The following is a 19,053-nucleotide window of genomic DNA, read 5'->3' as shown; positions in this document are numbered from 1 at the left end:
TTTGTGATTCAGAGTAGAATAGGAGCTGGTTAATAAATTTGTCTCTACAGTGCATTGCATTTATGTGATAGTGGAGATTTTAAGTCTCTAGTTTTGGACTTGTTAGAGCTGTTTGACTTGCAAAGATAGAGGAGGTCAAAGTAGATGTGGTAAATAATGACACTTACCTCAAGGCATAGATCAGCCTGCGACTGCTTATAAGAAATTGTGTAGATGGATAGTGCTTCAACCCGGACTTTAAGCTAAACATATTCCTGGTTAGGAACATATGGAATGTTTCCATTTGCTTAATTTATCTGGGATGGTACATCACAAAGGGAGCATTGAATTTAACAATTGGACTAATTAGGGCTACATAAAGGAGGGTAACAACTTCATTTGACCTGGATTATATGCCTTTAGACGGTCACTAAATAGAAAACATTTTTGGCTGCTGCGGTTGCATGGTAATCAAAGGACAGGGAAATACCAACTTGGATTCCAAGATCCCTGACTGCATTATTTTAAAATGGAGTATTTGCTGTAGATAACACTGAATAAAATAATTGTTTACCAAATCCAAGAATGCTACACTTTTTTTGTATCTAATTTTAGTCTTTTTTTCCTCATACATTACTTGTTTATATGTGATAGCTCCTGCTAAATTGAAATGGTATTAGAGCGAGACTTGACAAAATACCCATTTGGCAGCCCTGTGTGACTAGGTCTGGACAGGATAATTTGTAACAACCTGTCCAGAAGCAGTACTGCATTACGATGTCCATCACTTTGTGCTACAGTTTATAGAGGCAGTAAAGTCTTGTGATGTGTGTCATTTTGTGACCACATGTAACATCAGTGCCCTGCATAGAACTAGTACTGCATTGTCATGTCATTCACTTTGTGGAAACCATCTGTAACAACAAAGCACTGTGTAAAATTGGAATTTTATTTTGATCTCTTCTCTCTTTATGTGAATGCTGTAACAACAAAATGCTGTGTAGAACTAGTATTGTGTTTTATGAAGTCTGATACACTGTGACAACTGTCTGCAACAACAAAGCCCTCTGCAAAGCTAATACCTCATTATGATGTCATTCTAGTCTTGATACATTGTGACAACTGTCTGTAACAACAAAGCCATCTGCAAAGCTAATACTTCATTATGATGTCAGTCTCTTCATGGCAATACTGTAACAGAAAAGCCCTCTATAGAACTAATATTATGTCCAAGTCACTTTGTGACAACAATCTAACAACAAAGCTCTTTGTGAAGTTAGTATTGCATTATGTCAGTAGATGTTAGAGTTATGTGCAAAATTACTACTGCATTGCGGTCAGCCACATTGCGACAGTACTGTGGAACAATAGAATCTTATGCAGAACTCTCTTGTTTTAATGTTGATTTAGTCATTGTAAGATATGCCATTATACCAACAAGGACCTGAGCAGAATCAATAAAGTGTTATGATTTCTCCTTCACGTTGTCAGAACACACTGATGTCAAAGCCCACACAGAGCTAGTACACAATTAATATATCTGTCAGATTATGACAACATTGTGTAACAACAGTTGTTTGTGCATAACTAGTATTGTATTATAAGTCACTTTGTGATGGTATGTAACCACAAAGCCTTGCATATAATTAGTAAAGTCTTTGATGTTTGTCACTTTGTATGTAAATGTGTACATTGAAAAACAGAGGTCTGTGCCAAACTGGTACTATATTATGACCTCCGCCACTTTGTGACAATGCAGTGTAACAACAAAGTCATTTGCAGAGTTAGTACTGCATTATCATGTCAGTCACTGTGACCAACACTCTAACCACAACACTGTGCAGGATTAGCAAAGTTTGATGATATCCAAGTCACATCATGATAACATGCGTTAACAACAAAGCCCTTTGCTGAATTGCTACTGCATTATGATATTCATTATTTTTAACAGCACTTTGAAGCAACAGTGCCTTGTGCAGAACTTGTAGTGTATTATAATGTCTAAAATCAGGTTGTGATAGTACTGTGTAACAACATACAGTGCTGTGCAGAACTAGCAGTGCATTATGTTGTCATTCACTTTGTGATGAAAGTCGGCAACAACAAAGCCCAGTGAATCACTACTGTTGTCCAAGTCACTTTGTGACAACACTCTGAAACAAGCCCTGAGCAGATCTGGGATCTGGTACTACATTATGATGTCAGTTACATTGTGACATCCTCAGAAACAATAGAGCCCTGTGCAGAACTAGTATTGTGTTACGCTATCGGTAACCTGATCACAACATCCTGAAAGAACTAGTCCTTCTGCAGAAGTGGTATGGTGTCCCAGTCTCTTATTGACAAAAGTCTGTACCAACAAAGTTGTGTGCAGAAATAGTACTGGATTATGGTGTCAGTCAGTTGTGATGATGCAATGTAAAAAGCAAGTTCTGTGCAGATCAAACGCTGCATTATATGATGTCCATTACTGTGTGACATTATGTGAAACAGCAGAGTACCGTACAGAGTAAATACTGCACTAAAATGTCTAGTTTGTTTGTGATAGCACTCAAAATCTCGTGCTAAACTAGTGTTTAATTATGATGGCTAAGGCACTGTGTGACAGTTCTCTGCAACAGCAAAGCCATGTACAGAAATAGTAGTGTAGTATAATATCAGTCAATTTGTGACCACGTTCTGAAACAACAAAGCTCTTTTAAGTGGTACTGCATCATATTGTCATTTTGTGATAACACTGTGTTGCAGCAAACCCTGTGCAGAACTAGAATGATGCTGTAGTTGTAGGAAATGTGACTCACCTGTCTTATAAGACCATTTATGCTGTTCTGTTTCCCACTGTATGCTGACTTCCCTTCTCAAGAAAGGCAAAGTAGGTCATTCCAGATGTAAATGTTTGAGTACCATTCCAAACAGCCAGCTGTGGTTAAAAGGATGCTAGTGTGTCAGTTTTAGTTAACTTACAGGAGAAGTGTGTTCCAGAAGTCTGGTAGGTAAAAGGTAATCCAGTTCACTATATTTATGTGTTGGAAGAGATTTTAAATCCATATTTCTGGTAGTTGTGGAGCTATTTGACTTGCAATGTTACAGGAGGGTAAAGGATGAGGAGATCCATTGTAAAGGGAAAAACTTCAAAGATCAGTACACGTTAGGTTCAAGCAAGGCACCCTTTATTACTTGCAGCAAGGAGACAAAGCATGTAGGTACAAGGTTTGTCTAACTTTCTGGTGGTCAGTATATTATTCTTATACAGTTCTCTTCATGTCTCATAGAAAATGTTACTAATCTACTGCTGACGTAGTTGGACACAGCTTCTGTATGTTACACAGAAAATGTTACTAGGCTTATTGCTGACATGGTTACTAGGCTTATTGCTGACATGGTCAGATTATTGCTGTCTTGCAAAAACATTTGAGAAAAACTACCTGGCCTTTGGCTTATTTTAGCCCACCTTGTCTCTTCAATTCTTCCATTGTACAATTCTAATACATGCGATACATTTTGTCTAGATTCAAGGTACATTTCTAGCTTTGGTACAAGTAGTGCTGACTATAGTTTAAGCTTTCAAACATCTATTGTTTTCTTTATCAATACTTCTAGCAGCTGCACATTTTCTCGTGGCATAAGCAGGAATAGAATGTCTCTTGTTTCCGGTAGCTGTACATATTTTCGTTGCATAAGCAGAATAAAGTGTCTTTTATTAAGTTTCTAATAGCTATGCAGATTCATGCAGTATGAACAGAATAAATGTATTAACCCTTTAATGTACTAAGCATGCACATTGCTATTATGCATTTTCCTAACATTTCCCCCCTTTTAATACTTTTATTCTACTTTCAAAACAAGCATAAACAGTTTTTTCTTCCCTTAACCTCTTCCTACTCAGGATTTGCAGTTGAGAGTCATTTAGTTTAAACCCATGAAAGCATTTTCAGTTTTTCAGTAACTCTTCGAGTTCGGCATCTTGGTATAAGGTTTCCGAAACTGAAATGTCTACAAATTTTTGATTAGTCCTTTTATGCAGGGGAAGCAGCAGCACCCACACACTATCAGTAGAGCTATCCCTACACAGATGGCAATCAGAATGTTCATCAGGATACTGCCACACCCCCCCAAACAATTTCTGGAAAAAGTCCTTCAATGGATTTGGTCCTGGTTTGGTCATGGCCGACACCTGCTGGATTACCTCAAGATGGTTGTCTATCTCATGTTTGTGGTCAGGAATATACAAACAGCACTCCTCCTGGATTAAAGCGCACGTACCTCCTCTCACCACTAGGGCGAAGTCAAGAGCCATGCGATTTTGAAGTACCACTGTTCTCATGGCAGTCAGTTCATCGGTTACCAATTCTAGGGCAGAAAAGGTTGCATTACTCTTTATTTTGAGAAGCTTAGACAATTTTCTCAGTTCCCAGATTGATTTTGTTGCTCCATATGCTGGTAATACGTCCACCCATGATATGACATTATCACTCAGATCCATGTGTGATAGTCCTTTGTTATTTCCAGGGCCTAAGTCATGATGGTATTTCCAGGGTGCATTGATTTGTCCCACTGGATTGACAGGCTTCTTGATTTCTTGGACATTCCGAATCTTCCCTTGAGGTAAAACTGTCGTGTGTCATATGGCCGGAGCCAGGTATCCCAAAAAACAATTGCCGGACCAATTCTCGGGTAGCCATTTATATGCTTTTCTTCCGCATATAAAGTAACAATCTTCCACTTTAGTAGTAACTTTACTATACCCTTGCTCTACATGAAGCATTTTTCTCTCGATTTATAGACAGTTGTTTGTAGAGATCAGCATTAAGTTTTACTTCTTTAATTGTCCTATGCATCAGTTTAACAAATGAATCATAGCTCGTGCTGCAATAGAATCTGATGTTATCGGATTTAGTGTAGCATCTATAGGGAACAGTTGCATTGCAATAGCTCCAACCCACCTTGACTGTATCATTCTTATAAAAACACACAGTTCCTTTCTGTCGAATAGACCAGTGCAATGCTACCTTATCTTTTGATGTGACATCTGATGTATCATGAGTTAAGTTTTCCCAGGTCTTGTTAGCCCCTAGGGGAACTGCAGTTAACAGTAGCCCCCCATATGCTGTTGGTAAAGCTGTGCAAATCCAGCAATTCGAAACATTGAAGGTTTCAGCATACACATATTTAATTGCCTGGTAAGTATTAAAGTTCGGGTGCCACTCTGCACGCTTATTTAGTTCTACTTGCGTGGCTGCGAAAAGAAATTGCCACAATAAAAAGATTATTGTCACCTGTACAGTCAACAGGATGGTCATGTAATATTTTTGTGGAAACAGTTGTTCTGCATTTCCGTTTTCTTCGGTTCTTCTAAGTAGGTGTATTTGGATTTTACTGGATTACGTCATCTTATTTTGGACACGTGATCTTACTCTCTGCCCTAATAGGACCTTCAGCACCGATAGTTTCTTCACTGGGTTTGAAACAGATCAGTCCTATTGATCTGACCCCCCTTTGTAGCCAGACTTTGTGCTTAGGGTCCCGATGGAGAGGTAAGATCTTTGTCCAATTCAAAGTTCTTTACCAGCTTGCAGTGCGTCAGGTGTATCCACGAAGTTTGTTCTGCTATTTTGACTGCAGTAGGTGTTGAAAGAAGCACCTGGTAGGGACCTTCCCACCTTGGCGATGCCCAGTTCTTTCGCTTCACGATTTTAATCCATACCCAGTCTCCTGGCGTCACTGCCACTTTCGATGTTTTGGTTTGTTTTAGTTTGTTTTTTATCTGAAACAGAATTTGACTGCAACAGATGTTTAGAACTCGACAACTTTTTCATGTATTCAGCTAGTGTAAAATTGGTTTCCTGGTCTGATGACATGAGAAGTTTCCACTGGGGTGTATAATAAGCTCTTCCAAACAGTTTTTCAAAAGGAGTCGATCCTTTTGCTGTAGGGACAGTTCTCATGCTCAACAGTGCCAGGGGTAAACAGTACAACCACGTTTTTCCTGTCTCTGCTATTAATTTTCTCAATTTGCTTTTTAATATACCATTATGCCTTTCAACCAGCCCTGCAGACTGTGGATGGTATGCACAATGATTTTTTAAAGAAATACCAAAATGTTTACTTAACTGCTGTATGGTTTGATTTACAAAATGTGTACCATTGTCACTGTAGATTCTTTCCGGAATGCCAAACCTAGGAATAATTTCCTTGACAAGTACTTTTGCCACTGTAGCTGCATCAGGATTTTTGGTTGGAAAGGCTTCCATCCACCTGGAAAACCTGACAAGACAATACTTTTTATTTTCACATTTGTTCAATTCCATGAAATCCATACAGATAGTGTGAAATGGATATGGTGGTGTGGGGAAACTCCCTTGCTTGGGCTTTATTGCCCCCTGTGCATGATGTTTGTTACAAATCTGACACATCAAACAAAATTTTTTAGAGTAGTTTGTAAATCCGTACATTGTGAACACTTGATTCACCAGCTGTACCATCCCCCCTGTTGAGACATGGCATTGCCCATGGCTCAACAATGCTGCATAGCAAAACAAATTTGAGGGTAGTATCGGTTTTCCTTCTTTAGAAATGTACAGCCCTTTTTCGAGGATTGTTCCTCGTTTTATCCATCGCTGTTTTTCAGCTTGCATAGTGAGTGTCTGCATTGTTTTTAACATGTCTAGATCTAAGGTTTCAGATGGTTGCAATTCCTCATTTAAAGGAAATACTTCTGTGGCCGCTTGTTTTGCAGCTGTATCAGCTCTCGCATTACCTTTAGAAATCCTATCCTGTTGCTTGGTGTGAGCTGTACATTTGCAAATGGCCACTTTCTGAGGTAACTGAATAGATTCTAAAAGATCTAAAATAAACTGTGCATGATTTATAGGTTTACCAGTAGATGTTATCGTTCCCCGGTTTTTCCACTGTTGTGCAAACACATGTAAAGTGGAAAAAACGTACTGGCTGTCAGTAAAAATGTTTACACATTTACCCTTTGCTAGGGTACATGCCCGTGTCAGGGCAATCAATTCTGCTGCCTGTGCAGATAAATAGTGTGGTAAAGATTTTGCTTCTACAATCTCAGTATTAGAGACTAGTGTGTATCCTATTAGGTTTTTTCGCCATCCACGTAATATGTCACCTCGGCATTGTCCAAGGGGACGTCCGTGAGATCTTTTCTAGGTAGGGTCTTTTGCTCAATTACCTGCAGGCAGCGGTGGGGTGTGCCATCTGCAGGGGTTGGGAGCAGCGTAGAAGGGTTAAAAGTTGTACATCGTTCAGTTGTCATATGAGGTTGGCTCAACAATATAGTCATGCAGGAAAGATGCCTAGCAGGGGAGAGATATGCCACTTTTTCTTGCAGTAAAATGATCGTGACTGCATGAGGCACTGTCAAAGTGAGATGGTGGAACAAGACTACTGAGGCTGAAGCCTGCACTGCCATTGCAGCTGCAACTACTGCTTGTACACAGTGGAGTAAGGATCGTGCTACTTGGTCCAGTTGTGATGAATAGTAAGCAATGGGGCGTTGCTTATCCCCATGCTGTTGTGTTAATACTGATGTCATGTAACCCTGCTTGCAATCTACAGTCTGGAAAAAACATTTATGATAGTTTGGCAATCCCAGAACTAGTGAGGACGCTATTAACTGCTTTAGTTTACGAAAAGCAGACTCTGCCTCTGGTGTCAATTGTAACAAATCCTGCGCTGCCATAGGCATCTTATATAGAAGGTCAGTCAAGGGTGCAGATTCCAAAGCATAGTTTGGAATCCAGCTTAGGCAAAAATTAGTTGTACCCAGGAAGGACATCATTTCCTTCTTGGTAGTGGGTTTTGGTGCTTGTAAAATTGCTACTTTTCTGTCCTCACCTAACGTTCTACCTTCCGTGGATATTACATATCCTAGGTATTTAACCTGTTTTTTTCCAGAGGTGCAGTTTGTTTTTGTTTACCTTATGTCCCTCAGCAGCTAAAAATCATAGAAGTGCTATGGTATCTTCCTTACAGTCCCGCTGGGTGGGGGCCGCCAGCAGAATGTCATCAACATAAAATAAAACCTGGCTACCTCTTGGTGGGTTGAATCCCGCCATGTTGCTTGCCATTTCTTGTGAGAATATTGTTGGACTTTCACAATATCCCTGTGGTAGGTGTGTATATGTATATCTTTTTCCCTGAAATGTAAATGCAAACCAATACTGGCTATCAGGGTGCATCGGTATCGAAAAGAATGCGTTGCTAATGTCTACCACAGAAAAATACATTTGTTGAGGTTTTAAGTCATTCAACAGGGTGTGTGGATCTGGCACTATGGGTGCCCTTGGTATTACCACGTCATTTACAGCTTGCAAATCCTGGACCATACGCCATTCTCCATTGGCTTTTTTAACTGGAAATAAGGGTGTGTTACATGGTGAATCAGGAGATTCTATTAGTATCCCTCCTTTAAGTAAGGATGCTATAATAGGCTTTATCCCTGCCTCTGCATCTTTTCTTATGGGATACTGTCTTTTTTGTGGTCTGAATGTTAACTTTGGTGTGATAGTGACTGGCCCCGCTGTACGAATGAGTCCTACATCTGATTTCCCTGTTGACCAGAGAGTCTCTGGTATACCTCGCAAGGCGTTTTCTTCCTCCTTTAATAGGAGTGTCCATCAGCTGTCTTTGCTAGATTGTAAGTGCACAGCTGGGTTGGTCTGAGTTATCCAATTCAATTTTTGTACTTGTATCCCCTGTCCTGACAGTTCTAGTTCTGTCTGTTTTTCCCATCTCGTGGCTTTTTCTCCTAGGTCTGCCCATTTTATATTTTTGTTTTTAGTTAAACTAACCTGTGGTAATCGATTTAGATCTATAAAGTGCAAAAAACTCCTGGGGCAGTGAACAGCTGGCTACACTGTTCCCTTCTGTGTCCCAGTACAGGTTACGCAGCATCAGTCTATTTGTATTATTCTTAAATAATTCTTTCTCATATTCCTAATCAGGTCCTGGTGTGTTACAAAAATACAGGGTACAGTGCAACAGTTGTTGCTTGTCAATGTCAAGAGAGGGAAACTTACTGATGGCTATGCTCATTAGTTCCTCGGTCACAGTCCCTGGACCAGTCGTAACCAAGTCCTGGCTGTACCAGTAAAATATTTCACCCCCCGATTGCACCACAAAGGTATTATTTTGTCGCTGTGCTTCCATTCCCTGCATGGTTGGGACTAATCCTATACCAAATATCTGCATGAGGTCTCTGCCCAAGAGATTTACTGGGCATTTTGCAGAAACTACAATTTTGCTTTTCTGTGTTAATCCTGAAACTGGATCAGTTATTGCAATGTTATGGGAGAGAGGCTCCCGATACAGCTGTACATTAGCTGCTTTGACCAGTATGTAATCCGGTGACTCTGTTTTCTGGTAGTTTGGAGGGGTGTATCAGGGTCCGAGATGCCTCTGAATCACACAAAAATTTGACCTCCCTTCCTTCTGCCAAGAATGTAACTTCTGGTTTTGTGTCTGCTAAATAGAGTTCTAAGCTCAACAAAGCTAGGTCTAATATTTTGTTTTCTTCATTGTCACTAACGTCCTGCACTTCCTCTCCTCCCTGTTTCACATTCTCATTTGTCCTTTCTTTGCTAGCCCCTTCTAGTGATTATTGACTGTCATATAGTCAGTCCTCATCCTCCTTGTCTTCCCTTGTTGCCTTCTTATTTTTCCTGCAATCCCTTGCCAAATGTCCCTTTTTACCACATTTAAAACTTTCTCCCCTTTTCTTATGCCCTTCAAAGTCCTCTGATCGCTGATCAGACTGCTTGTTTCCCTGTGCGTTTTTTTTGCCCTTTTTCCCAGACTGTACTACATAAACTTCTGCTCCATCTTCTACAGAATATACTTGAGCTTTCTATTTCTTTTTGCTATTAAAATGCCTTTCGGCATGTCTAGCATATTCAAGTAATGATTGTAACCTGCTGGTACGATGGTCTACCATGTGTTTTGTAATAAAACTGCTTATAGGCGTACTACTGCCTTTCAAAAATGCATTCTTTAACTGCTGTTCATATGGGGAATCTTGTGTTTGATCTTCAGGAACCTGCATTCCACAGTGGTTATTAAAACATTCTAACAATCTGGCATAGTACCGGTAATTGTTTCACCTTCTTGTTGGATGCATTGATTAATGCAAGTCCAGTCTGCCCTAGGTTTCCATTTTTCAGAGATGCGGTCTGTAAGACCTTTTACTCTTGTGTCTAATTCTGCGCTGCTATGTGGGAGGTGTCTTTGTGCAGCGTCACGAGGGTTCCAGTTGCCACAAATCATGTACCAATCTGGCCCTACAATTTGTCTAACTATTTTTTCTACTTCTTCTCCGTTAAAGTTATAACTTAACCTCATTCTTGTAAGTCTTCTGAGAATTTTCTAAAATTAATCTTCAGATGGGGAATTCCCTCAGTGGCTTTCCGGATCCAAGGTCTATATACTAAGATAGTTGGGTCCTGATTGTCCTGACCTGCCTGAGGATTAGGTACTTCTATAAGCGGGCATATTTCTTCTTCTTCTCCTATAGATCGTGAATTCTTAACCATTTGCCATAACTCAATATCTTCTTCTGAATTATTTGCCTTTGTTTGGGACCTGGTCCCGATGGGATCTCTGATTTTAGTTAGTTTTAGTTTTATAATATCTCTATCTTCAGTGACCACAGGATATAGTGGAGGTGGACTAACCTGTTCACTCGCTTCATATTCTGGTAAGGGAGGCGGAAGTGCTGATGCTATTACTAAGTTTCCCTACGGTTTACTTCCTCCAACCACCTGTGTGCTTGAGGAATTCCTAACTGCCGTTGCTTTTTTACCTGACCCTTGGAATCGTTTTTGAGTTGTTTGATAAGTTTGATAAGTGAGGATTTTTCTAATTTTCCGTCAAATTCGTATTTATTAACCCATTTTGAAAAATATCTAATATTATCGGCGCGTTGCGACTGCATATATTTTGTGTCTTCCATTAACGGCGGGTTCTGGGTTGTTTTTGTGCAATTATTACCCATTTTGTTTTACCTTCGATTGTTACGTAACTTCTCTTAATTTTTAATGTGTACCACGGATTTTGTTAGTCTCTTCAGAATGACTGCCTACTTATTCTGTTTCTCCTGATCTATGACAAGACAGTACTTTTTTTTTTTTTTTTTTGTTATCCCTGACTGTAAGAAAAATACAATCAGATAAAATAACAATACACATCTAGTCCCTGATCTGAAACAGAAAAAAGTAGATTCACCTTACCTGAGCCCACGTGATTGATCACCGATTCGCGGAGACCCGTCCTTTAGTCACAGATCAGAAAGTGGCTGGCCTCTTTTGACGACAATTCAGTCGGAGGACTTTTCATATAAGAAGAACCGATTTGGTTTCTTCCCGTACCGTTTCAGCCACCTGGCCATCTGATCCGAGGCGAAGAGAGGGCTCCTGCTCGAGGGACCAATCTGTAAAAGGAAAAACTTCAAAGATCAATACACGTTAGGTTCAAGCAAGGCACCCTTTATTACTTGCAGCAAGGAGACAAAGCATGTAGGTCGAAGGTTTGTCTAACTTTCTGGTGGTCAATATATTATTCTTGTACAGTTCTCTTCATGTCTCATAGAAAATGTTACTAATCTACTGCTGACGTAGTTGGACACAGCTTTCTGTACGTTACACAGAAAATGTTACCAGGCTTATTGCTGACATGGTCAGATTATTGCTGTCTTGCAAAAACATTTGAGAAAAACAACCTGGCCTTGGGCTTATTTTAGCCCACCTTGTCTCTTCAATTCTTCCATTGTACAATTCTAATACATGCGATACATTTTGTCTAGATTCAAGGTACATTTCTAGCTTTGGTATGAGTAGTGCTGACTATAGTTTAAACTTTCAAACATCTATTGTTTTCTTTATCAAGACTTCTAGCAGCTGCACATTTTCTCATGGCATAAGCAGAAGTAGAATGTCTCTTATTAAGTTTCCGGTAGCTGTACATATTTTCGTTGCATAAGCAGAATAAAGTGACTTTTATTAAGTTTCTTATAGCTGTGCAGATTCATGCAGTATGAACAGAATAAATGTATTAACCCTTTTAATCCTTTAATGTACTAAGCATGCACATTGCTATTATGCATTTTCCTAACATCCATAATAATGCTTAATGCAAGGCGTAGATCACCCTGCATGTTCCCTAAGTTGGGTATTTCATGCCTTTCCTTGTAGCCCAGGGACTTTTGGCCAGCAATCCTTTTGGTTAAGAGCAGCTACAACCTTTTTACTTGCTTAAAATGCCTAGAAAGGTACATCTGAAAGTGTGTGTTGTACTCTGTAATTAGTATCATTACGGCTACATAGAGAGGATTGATAACTTTTCTTGGGTGGTATGGCTTTAGACATTTGTTTTGCCGAGCAGAAAGATTTTTCTGACTACTGTTGTTAAATGGAAGCCAAAGAAGAGGGAAATGCCAACCCATATACCTAGGTAACTGACTACATTATCATTTTGTAGTTTGGTATTAGAGAGAATCCAAATTTGGCAGTGCTACACATTTCACATTTAATTTTAGCTCCTTTTCTGTACATGACTTATAAATAAGGTTTAGGTCTTATTGTACTGAGACTGTCAGGAGGAGAATTGACAGTATTGGCCAGTTTGCAGTCATGTGTGACTGTTTATGCACAAAGCACTGTCTGATGACAAAGCCATGTGCAGAAGTAGTTCATAGGTTTATAGGTAGGTACTAGGCTATCTGTCAGAGGGCATTTATAAGCCTAGCCAGAGTCTGTCGGCTTTCGCCGCCCCATTGATTAATTAACTGATCCTCTGTCAAGCAGAGCCAATGAAGTGATCCCAGGGGTGTATTTTCCGTTACCCATCCACTCGTCAAGGTTTCTCTTGAAGAGTGTTAGTGAGGGTCTCTGCCTGTTGTAATTTGGAATTTTGTTCCAAAGCATGGGGAGTGTGTAACAGGAATCTATCCCTCAGGATGTTTTATTTATTGTTGTGGCGAGGTTTAGCTCACTAGACCGCGTGGCTCGCAGTGACTTGGATTTTTTTAGGTGAAGCATGTCCATCAATTCTTAGTTGGACATGGCTTTGTAAGTTAGGCAGAGATCACCTCTGAGTAAGCGATATGCCACTGAGTACAGCCGGAGATTTTTCAGTCGGGCTGCATATGACGTATGTTTGAGACCAGTAATCCTCTTGGTGAGGTACTTTTGTGGTCTTTCCAGCTGTTTGGAAGTGTCTTGTGAGGTACATCCCAAATGGGGCATTGTACTCTATGATGGGTCTAATGAGGGATGAGTAGAGGGGCACTATATCCTCTTTATTTCTAGATGCGACCCCTTTAGTAATTAGATGGGCCACATAGAAGGATTTCCTAACTACTTTGGCAATATGATTGTCAAAGGAGAGATTACTATCTACCTTGGTCCCCCAGATCTCTTTTACCTCTTCTGTATTAAGGGGGCTGCCACCTATGTGGTAATTTGTGGCTGTTTTGTTTTTCCCAAACGGGTTGACTATGCATTTTTTTGGCATTTAGCTTGAGGCTATGACTTTGACACCAGGTGTCCATCTCAGTAAGACCCTTTTGGAGGATGTAAAGTGTTGTGATGTTTTTTATCATTTTGTGACCAAAATACCACATGCAGAGCTACTACTGTGTTATAACAGTCACTTTGTGACAGCTTCTGAAATAACAAAGTCCTCTACAGATCTAGCATTAGATTATGAAATCTAAAACAAATTTGACTACACTCTGAATCAGCAAAGCCCTCTGCAGAGTTATCACTGCATTATGATGTCCAGCTGACCGCCTGATAGCAGTCTGTAGCAGCAAAGTCCTAAATAGAACTTGCACTGCATCATGATGTCTGTGTTACTCAGTGACAACACTACAGCAGCAAAGTCCTGTTCAGAATCACTACAGCATTGTCAGTCTCTCTGTGACGACATGCTGTAATAACAAAACCTTGTGTAGAACTAGCACTACGTTGTGATGTCAGTCATTCTGTGACAACCTTTGAAACAGCAAAGCCCCGTGCAGAACTAGTGAAGTATTGTGATGTTGAAGAAGTCATTTTGTGACAACACTGTTTTAACAACAAAGCTCTGTGTGGCACTAAAGTGGTATTATGTCAGTCGACCACTTTGTGTTAACCACCAAAATAACGAAACCGGCTGCAGAACTAGTATTTTATTATGATGTCTAACTTACTTTGTGACAATTCTGTGAAATGTCTGTACAGAATTAGTACTGTTATGATGCTTAAGTTATGCCAGCAGTAAGTGACAACAAAGCCCTATACAAAACTAGTGCTGAATTTTGTCTAATTCGTGTTATGGTGATACTTTAAAAACAAAGGTCTGTGCAGGACTAGCATTGCTTTATGATCACTGGAAAGTAGGAGCTACAAGGCAACTGAGTCAGAAGTTCATTTGCAGTTTGCTAATACCCACCTTATACTGGAGCCCCTTCTCAAGAATGACAAAGCTGGTCGGTCCCAAAGTAAATTTATGCATGCCCATCTAACCATCAGGGATTGGTTTGAAGGATTTGTGGATGTTGCTAAGAGAAGGTTGTTCCAGAGGTTGGGTGGTTGTGTAATAAATGTCTCTCTTCTGCACATTGTACTTCTGTGCTGGTGGAAATTTTAAGTTTCCAGTTATGATGTTAATGGAGCTGCTTTTCTTCAAAGATTCACTAGATCAAATTGGACGTGATCCTTAATGGCGCTTAACCCAAGGCATAGGTTGTCCTGAAACAGCTTATAAAAAATGGTTACAGGGATGGTGCTTCAAACCCGTCCTGGTAGCCAACAGACTTCTTAGTTAGGATCCCTTGAGGCTTTTCCAAGTGTTTAGTATGTTTACAAAGGTGCATCTCTTTTTGCATATAAAAGGAAGATGACTTTGTTTGACCTGGATTATATGTTTTTAGATATTTTTTGTGTTAAATTTATTTTCTAGCTACGTCTGCTATATGGTAGTCAAAAGAGAGGGAAATATTCACCCAGGTTTCAAGATCCCTGACTGCATTATCATTTTGGAGTGGGTATTGGCTGTATGGCTGTACAGCACACTGAGGGAGAGAAGTGTTTACCAGATGGGACAGTACTTTGCTTTTTGACATCTAGTTTTAGCCCTTTTTCCATACACCAATTGGTTGCAGTGGCTGGTTCTGCTGTATTGAATGGTTGTAATAGGAAGATTTGAGAATAATGACTAGCTTGCTGTCAAATGACGTTTTGCACAGGGTATTTTAGCTCGTAAGTCCTGTGCAGAACTAGTATTACATTATATGTCACTTTGTGACAAGTGCTGTAGTAACAAAACCTTGTGTACAGCTACTGTGCTGTGATGTCCAAGATATGTTGTGACAGCATTCTGTAACATAAAGCATAGTACAGAACCAGGGATGCATTATGGTGTCTGTCACTTACTGACAATGCATCATAACATGCAGAAATAGTACTGTCAGTCATTTTGTGACATCCTTTGAAATAAGAGCTGTATTGCAGTATGAGGTCTTAAGTCAGTTTGTGCCAACACTCTGAAACCAAAGCAGTCTGCAAAATTAGTACTGTGTTGTGATGTCTAAGTCACCTTGCGACAACACTCTGTAAAACAAAGCCCTATATAGAACTAGCACTGAATTATGCCAGTCATGTTATGACAACTTCCAAAACAACAAAGCACAGTGCAGAAATACTACCGTGTTTAATTTTTAACTGTTTTGACAACACGCTCTGTAATAACAAAACCTTGTACAGAACTAGTATTTTATTATGATACCTGAGGTACATTAGGACAGCAAGGTTTTGATTAAAACTTGTACTGCATTATGATTTCTGTCATTTTTGACAACACTCCGTAAAAAGTCCTGTTTAGACATAGTGTCATATTCTCTTTGTGACAGCACTTCCTAACAAGAAAATAATGAGCAGGAGTAGAACTGCATTATTTTACACAAGTCAGTTTGTGGCAGCATTGTGTAGCCACAAAGCCCTATGCAGAACCAATCCTACACTGTAATGTCAGTCACGTTTTCACAACATTCTGTAACCTAGAAGCCATCTGTAGAATTAACACTATGGTATGTTTCTAAGCCATGTGACAACACATTGTAACAACAAAGCATTGTGCGGAACTATTACTGCACTATGATGTCAGTCGCTTTGGAACAACACTCTGTAACAACAAATCTCTATGTAGAACTAGGATTGTTTTCTGGCATTTAGGTAATTTTGTGACAACTTCTGAAACATCAAAGTACTGTGCAAAAGTAGTACTGCTATTATGATGTCAGTGAATTTCAGTGATGTGAAGATGTGCTGATCTAGTACTGCATCATTTTGACACTTTAGGACAACACTGTAAAAACAAATGGTGCTTAACGCACTGCATGAATCACTATGCAAGAGCCTGTAAGAAACCTCATACAGGGCAGCGCTTCAAGCTTTTCTTGGTAACCCTGAGACTTTAGGCCAACAGTCTTCTTGGTTAGGCACCCCTGGTACCTTTCCATTTGTCTAATATATTTAGAAAGGTACATTCCAAAATTTATGTTGCATTTAATAATTGGTTTAATTAGGCGGCATAAAGAAGAATAAGGACTTGTTTTGAGTCGTATAATGTCCTTTTAGATGCGTATGCAAAAGATAAATATCTTCTGACTACTGCTGCTAGATCCCAGACTACATTATCATTTTGGAGTGGGGTATTTTGACAACCCTCTGTAAAACCTGTTGGCTGCATGATTTGGTGGGTGTCCTCCTGCACCACAGGCCAGCTTTGTTATAGAACATTCTTGGAAAATATTGTGTAGTTTGTATCTGCTTTACAGTTTAAACTCGCTTCCATTTCCTGTTTTACCCATTGTGGACAAGCCATTTAACCTCTGTGTTTTTAGGAAGAGGTGAATCACTGCTGTTGTCATATTATCACTTCACTAATGAGCTGGCTTACCTTGTTGGAGTGGTACTGTAAGCTTGACACAAGTGGTGTCAGATTTGACAGGTGGGGAGGCTTCCTGTTGCCCCTGAATTGTATAATTATTTGTGTGTGTGTGTGTGTGTGTGTGTGTGTGTGTGTGTGTGTGTGTGTGTGTGTATGTATGTATATATATATATATATATATATATATATATATATGTGTGTGTGCGTTATATATATGTGTGTGTGTGTGTGTTTTTATATATATATATATATATATATATATATATATATATATATATATATATATATATATAATGTGTGTTCTGTATAAATAAAAATGTAAATGTTCGTTTGTTCAAAATCTTAAATCTCCGAAAGTTCTTCACCGATTGCTTTGAAATTTTCACACAATGTTGCATTCGAATCTGTAGCGTGTTTTATATACCTACTATGGATTCTATATATTTGTATACAAATATGCAATTTTTATATGTTTTTGTTCTAACTTTCTTACTACTTTTTCAGTGCAATCGATCTGCTTTAGTTCATCCAAATAATGCCTCGCAGAAGATCAAACTTAGGTTGTCGATTTGGAGCGGAAGCAGTGCGACGAGTAATTGCAAATCAAACTGAGGAAGAACGGGCATCAGCGAACGAGCGAAACAGACAAAGAATGGCTCAAATACATGCCGAGGAAGCAGCAGAGCGATGTGCAGCCAGACTTGAAGATGCACAGTTGCGAGCACGGCGATCGCGTTCTGCAGCTTCAGATCTGCTTCATTCTCCTCGATCGACACCAGTGGACGAAATAAATGCTTGCCTGAAATACTCTACTTTGTGGCGACACGTAAAGACGTTAAAATTAACTACAAATATGCATGTCCAGCTGAAAAACGATTGATCAGCTGAGATATTATCACAGCAATTGCTAGAAATTGGGAACGGAAAGGTGCCTGTTGATCTGACCTCAGGACGAATTTTATTGCCTCATAACTTCTGCAATTTAGTGACGTCAAAAGAAGAATTGGTTGAAAAAGTATTTCCCAATATTCAAACCAATTATAAGAATCACGATTGGCTGACTGAACGAGCTATTCTTGCGGCCAAGAACAAAGACGTCTACGAACTTAACAATATTATTCAGTCTAACATTCAAAGCGAGGCAGTCACATACAAGTCCGTCAACACTGTTGTGGAAGCAGATGAAGCAGTTAATTATCCAACAGAATTTTTGAATTCACTCGATCTGCCAGGGATGCCACCGCATGTACTGCAGTTGGAAATCGGCATGCCAATTATCATGTTGCGAAATATCAACCAGCCAAAGCTTTGCAACGGCACGCGGCTTGCAGTAAAAAAATTAATGAGCAAAGTCAACAATCTTGACAGGACCTTTCAAAGGTGAAGATGTCCTCATTCCTCACATGCCTATGATTCCAACGGATATGCCATTTCAATTTAAGAGATTGCGATTCCCAATTCGATTGGCATTTGCAATCACCATCAACAAAGCTCCGGGCCAATCTTTAGAATTGTGCGGTTTAGATCTACACACGGATTGCTTCTCACATGGACAATTATATGTTGCGTATTCTAGAGTCGTCAAACCAGACAATCTCTATATCTGCACAGACAATGGAACAACAAAAAATATTGTATACCCACAAGCATTGTGAAATTAAACATATTAGAAACGTGCGCTTTCTCTTTTCTTTCTTTTCCATTTAACCAGACTGAGTCACAGTAACGCGTGGCCGGGTACAGCTAGTGTATGTGTGTGTGTGTATATATAGATATATAAATTTTTTGAGTAAGACATGTAGCACATGATCCAGTTCATTCACTCCAGCAGCTGGACTGTAGTGCCGCAGACAGCAGTTGCTCAGCAGGCTCCCTACTGAAAATTTTGGACTTGCAATACTAAGTCCTTAGATGATGAAAAATACAAGCACACAAAATACACGAGAGCAAATATTGAACACTGCTTTTCTCCTTTTTAAACTTTTTTTTTTTTTTTTTTTTTGCGGCGGGGGAGCAAGCCTCCCTTACCCCCGATGTGTGTGGGGGGACGACACCCCAACCCCTCAAAACTTAAATAAATGTCAACTTTGACATTACCATATATTTTAGAAATGGGAGTATTCTGGGAAG

The 19,053-nt window shown here is 39.6% G+C and overlaps 1 protein-coding gene across 1 annotated transcript in view; it reads left to right on the top strand.

Annotated features, from left to right (window-relative positions):
• Positions 1-19,053, top strand: part of PRUNE1 (prune exopolyphosphatase 1) — a 564,173-nt gene that overhangs the window by 60,051 nt on the left and 485,069 nt on the right. The gene's annotated exons all lie outside the window — the stretch shown is intronic.

Source organism: Protopterus annectens, chromosome 8.part0, assembly GCF_019279795.1.
Source record: "Protopterus annectens isolate FY-2018-M chromosome 8.part0, PAN1.0, whole genome shotgun sequence".
Taxonomy (NCBI): Eukaryota; Metazoa; Chordata; order Ceratodontiformes; family Protopteridae; genus Protopterus; species Protopterus annectens.
The sequence above is the reverse complement of the archived record's forward strand: the minus strand, read 5'-3'. Positions and strand labels throughout refer to the sequence as shown.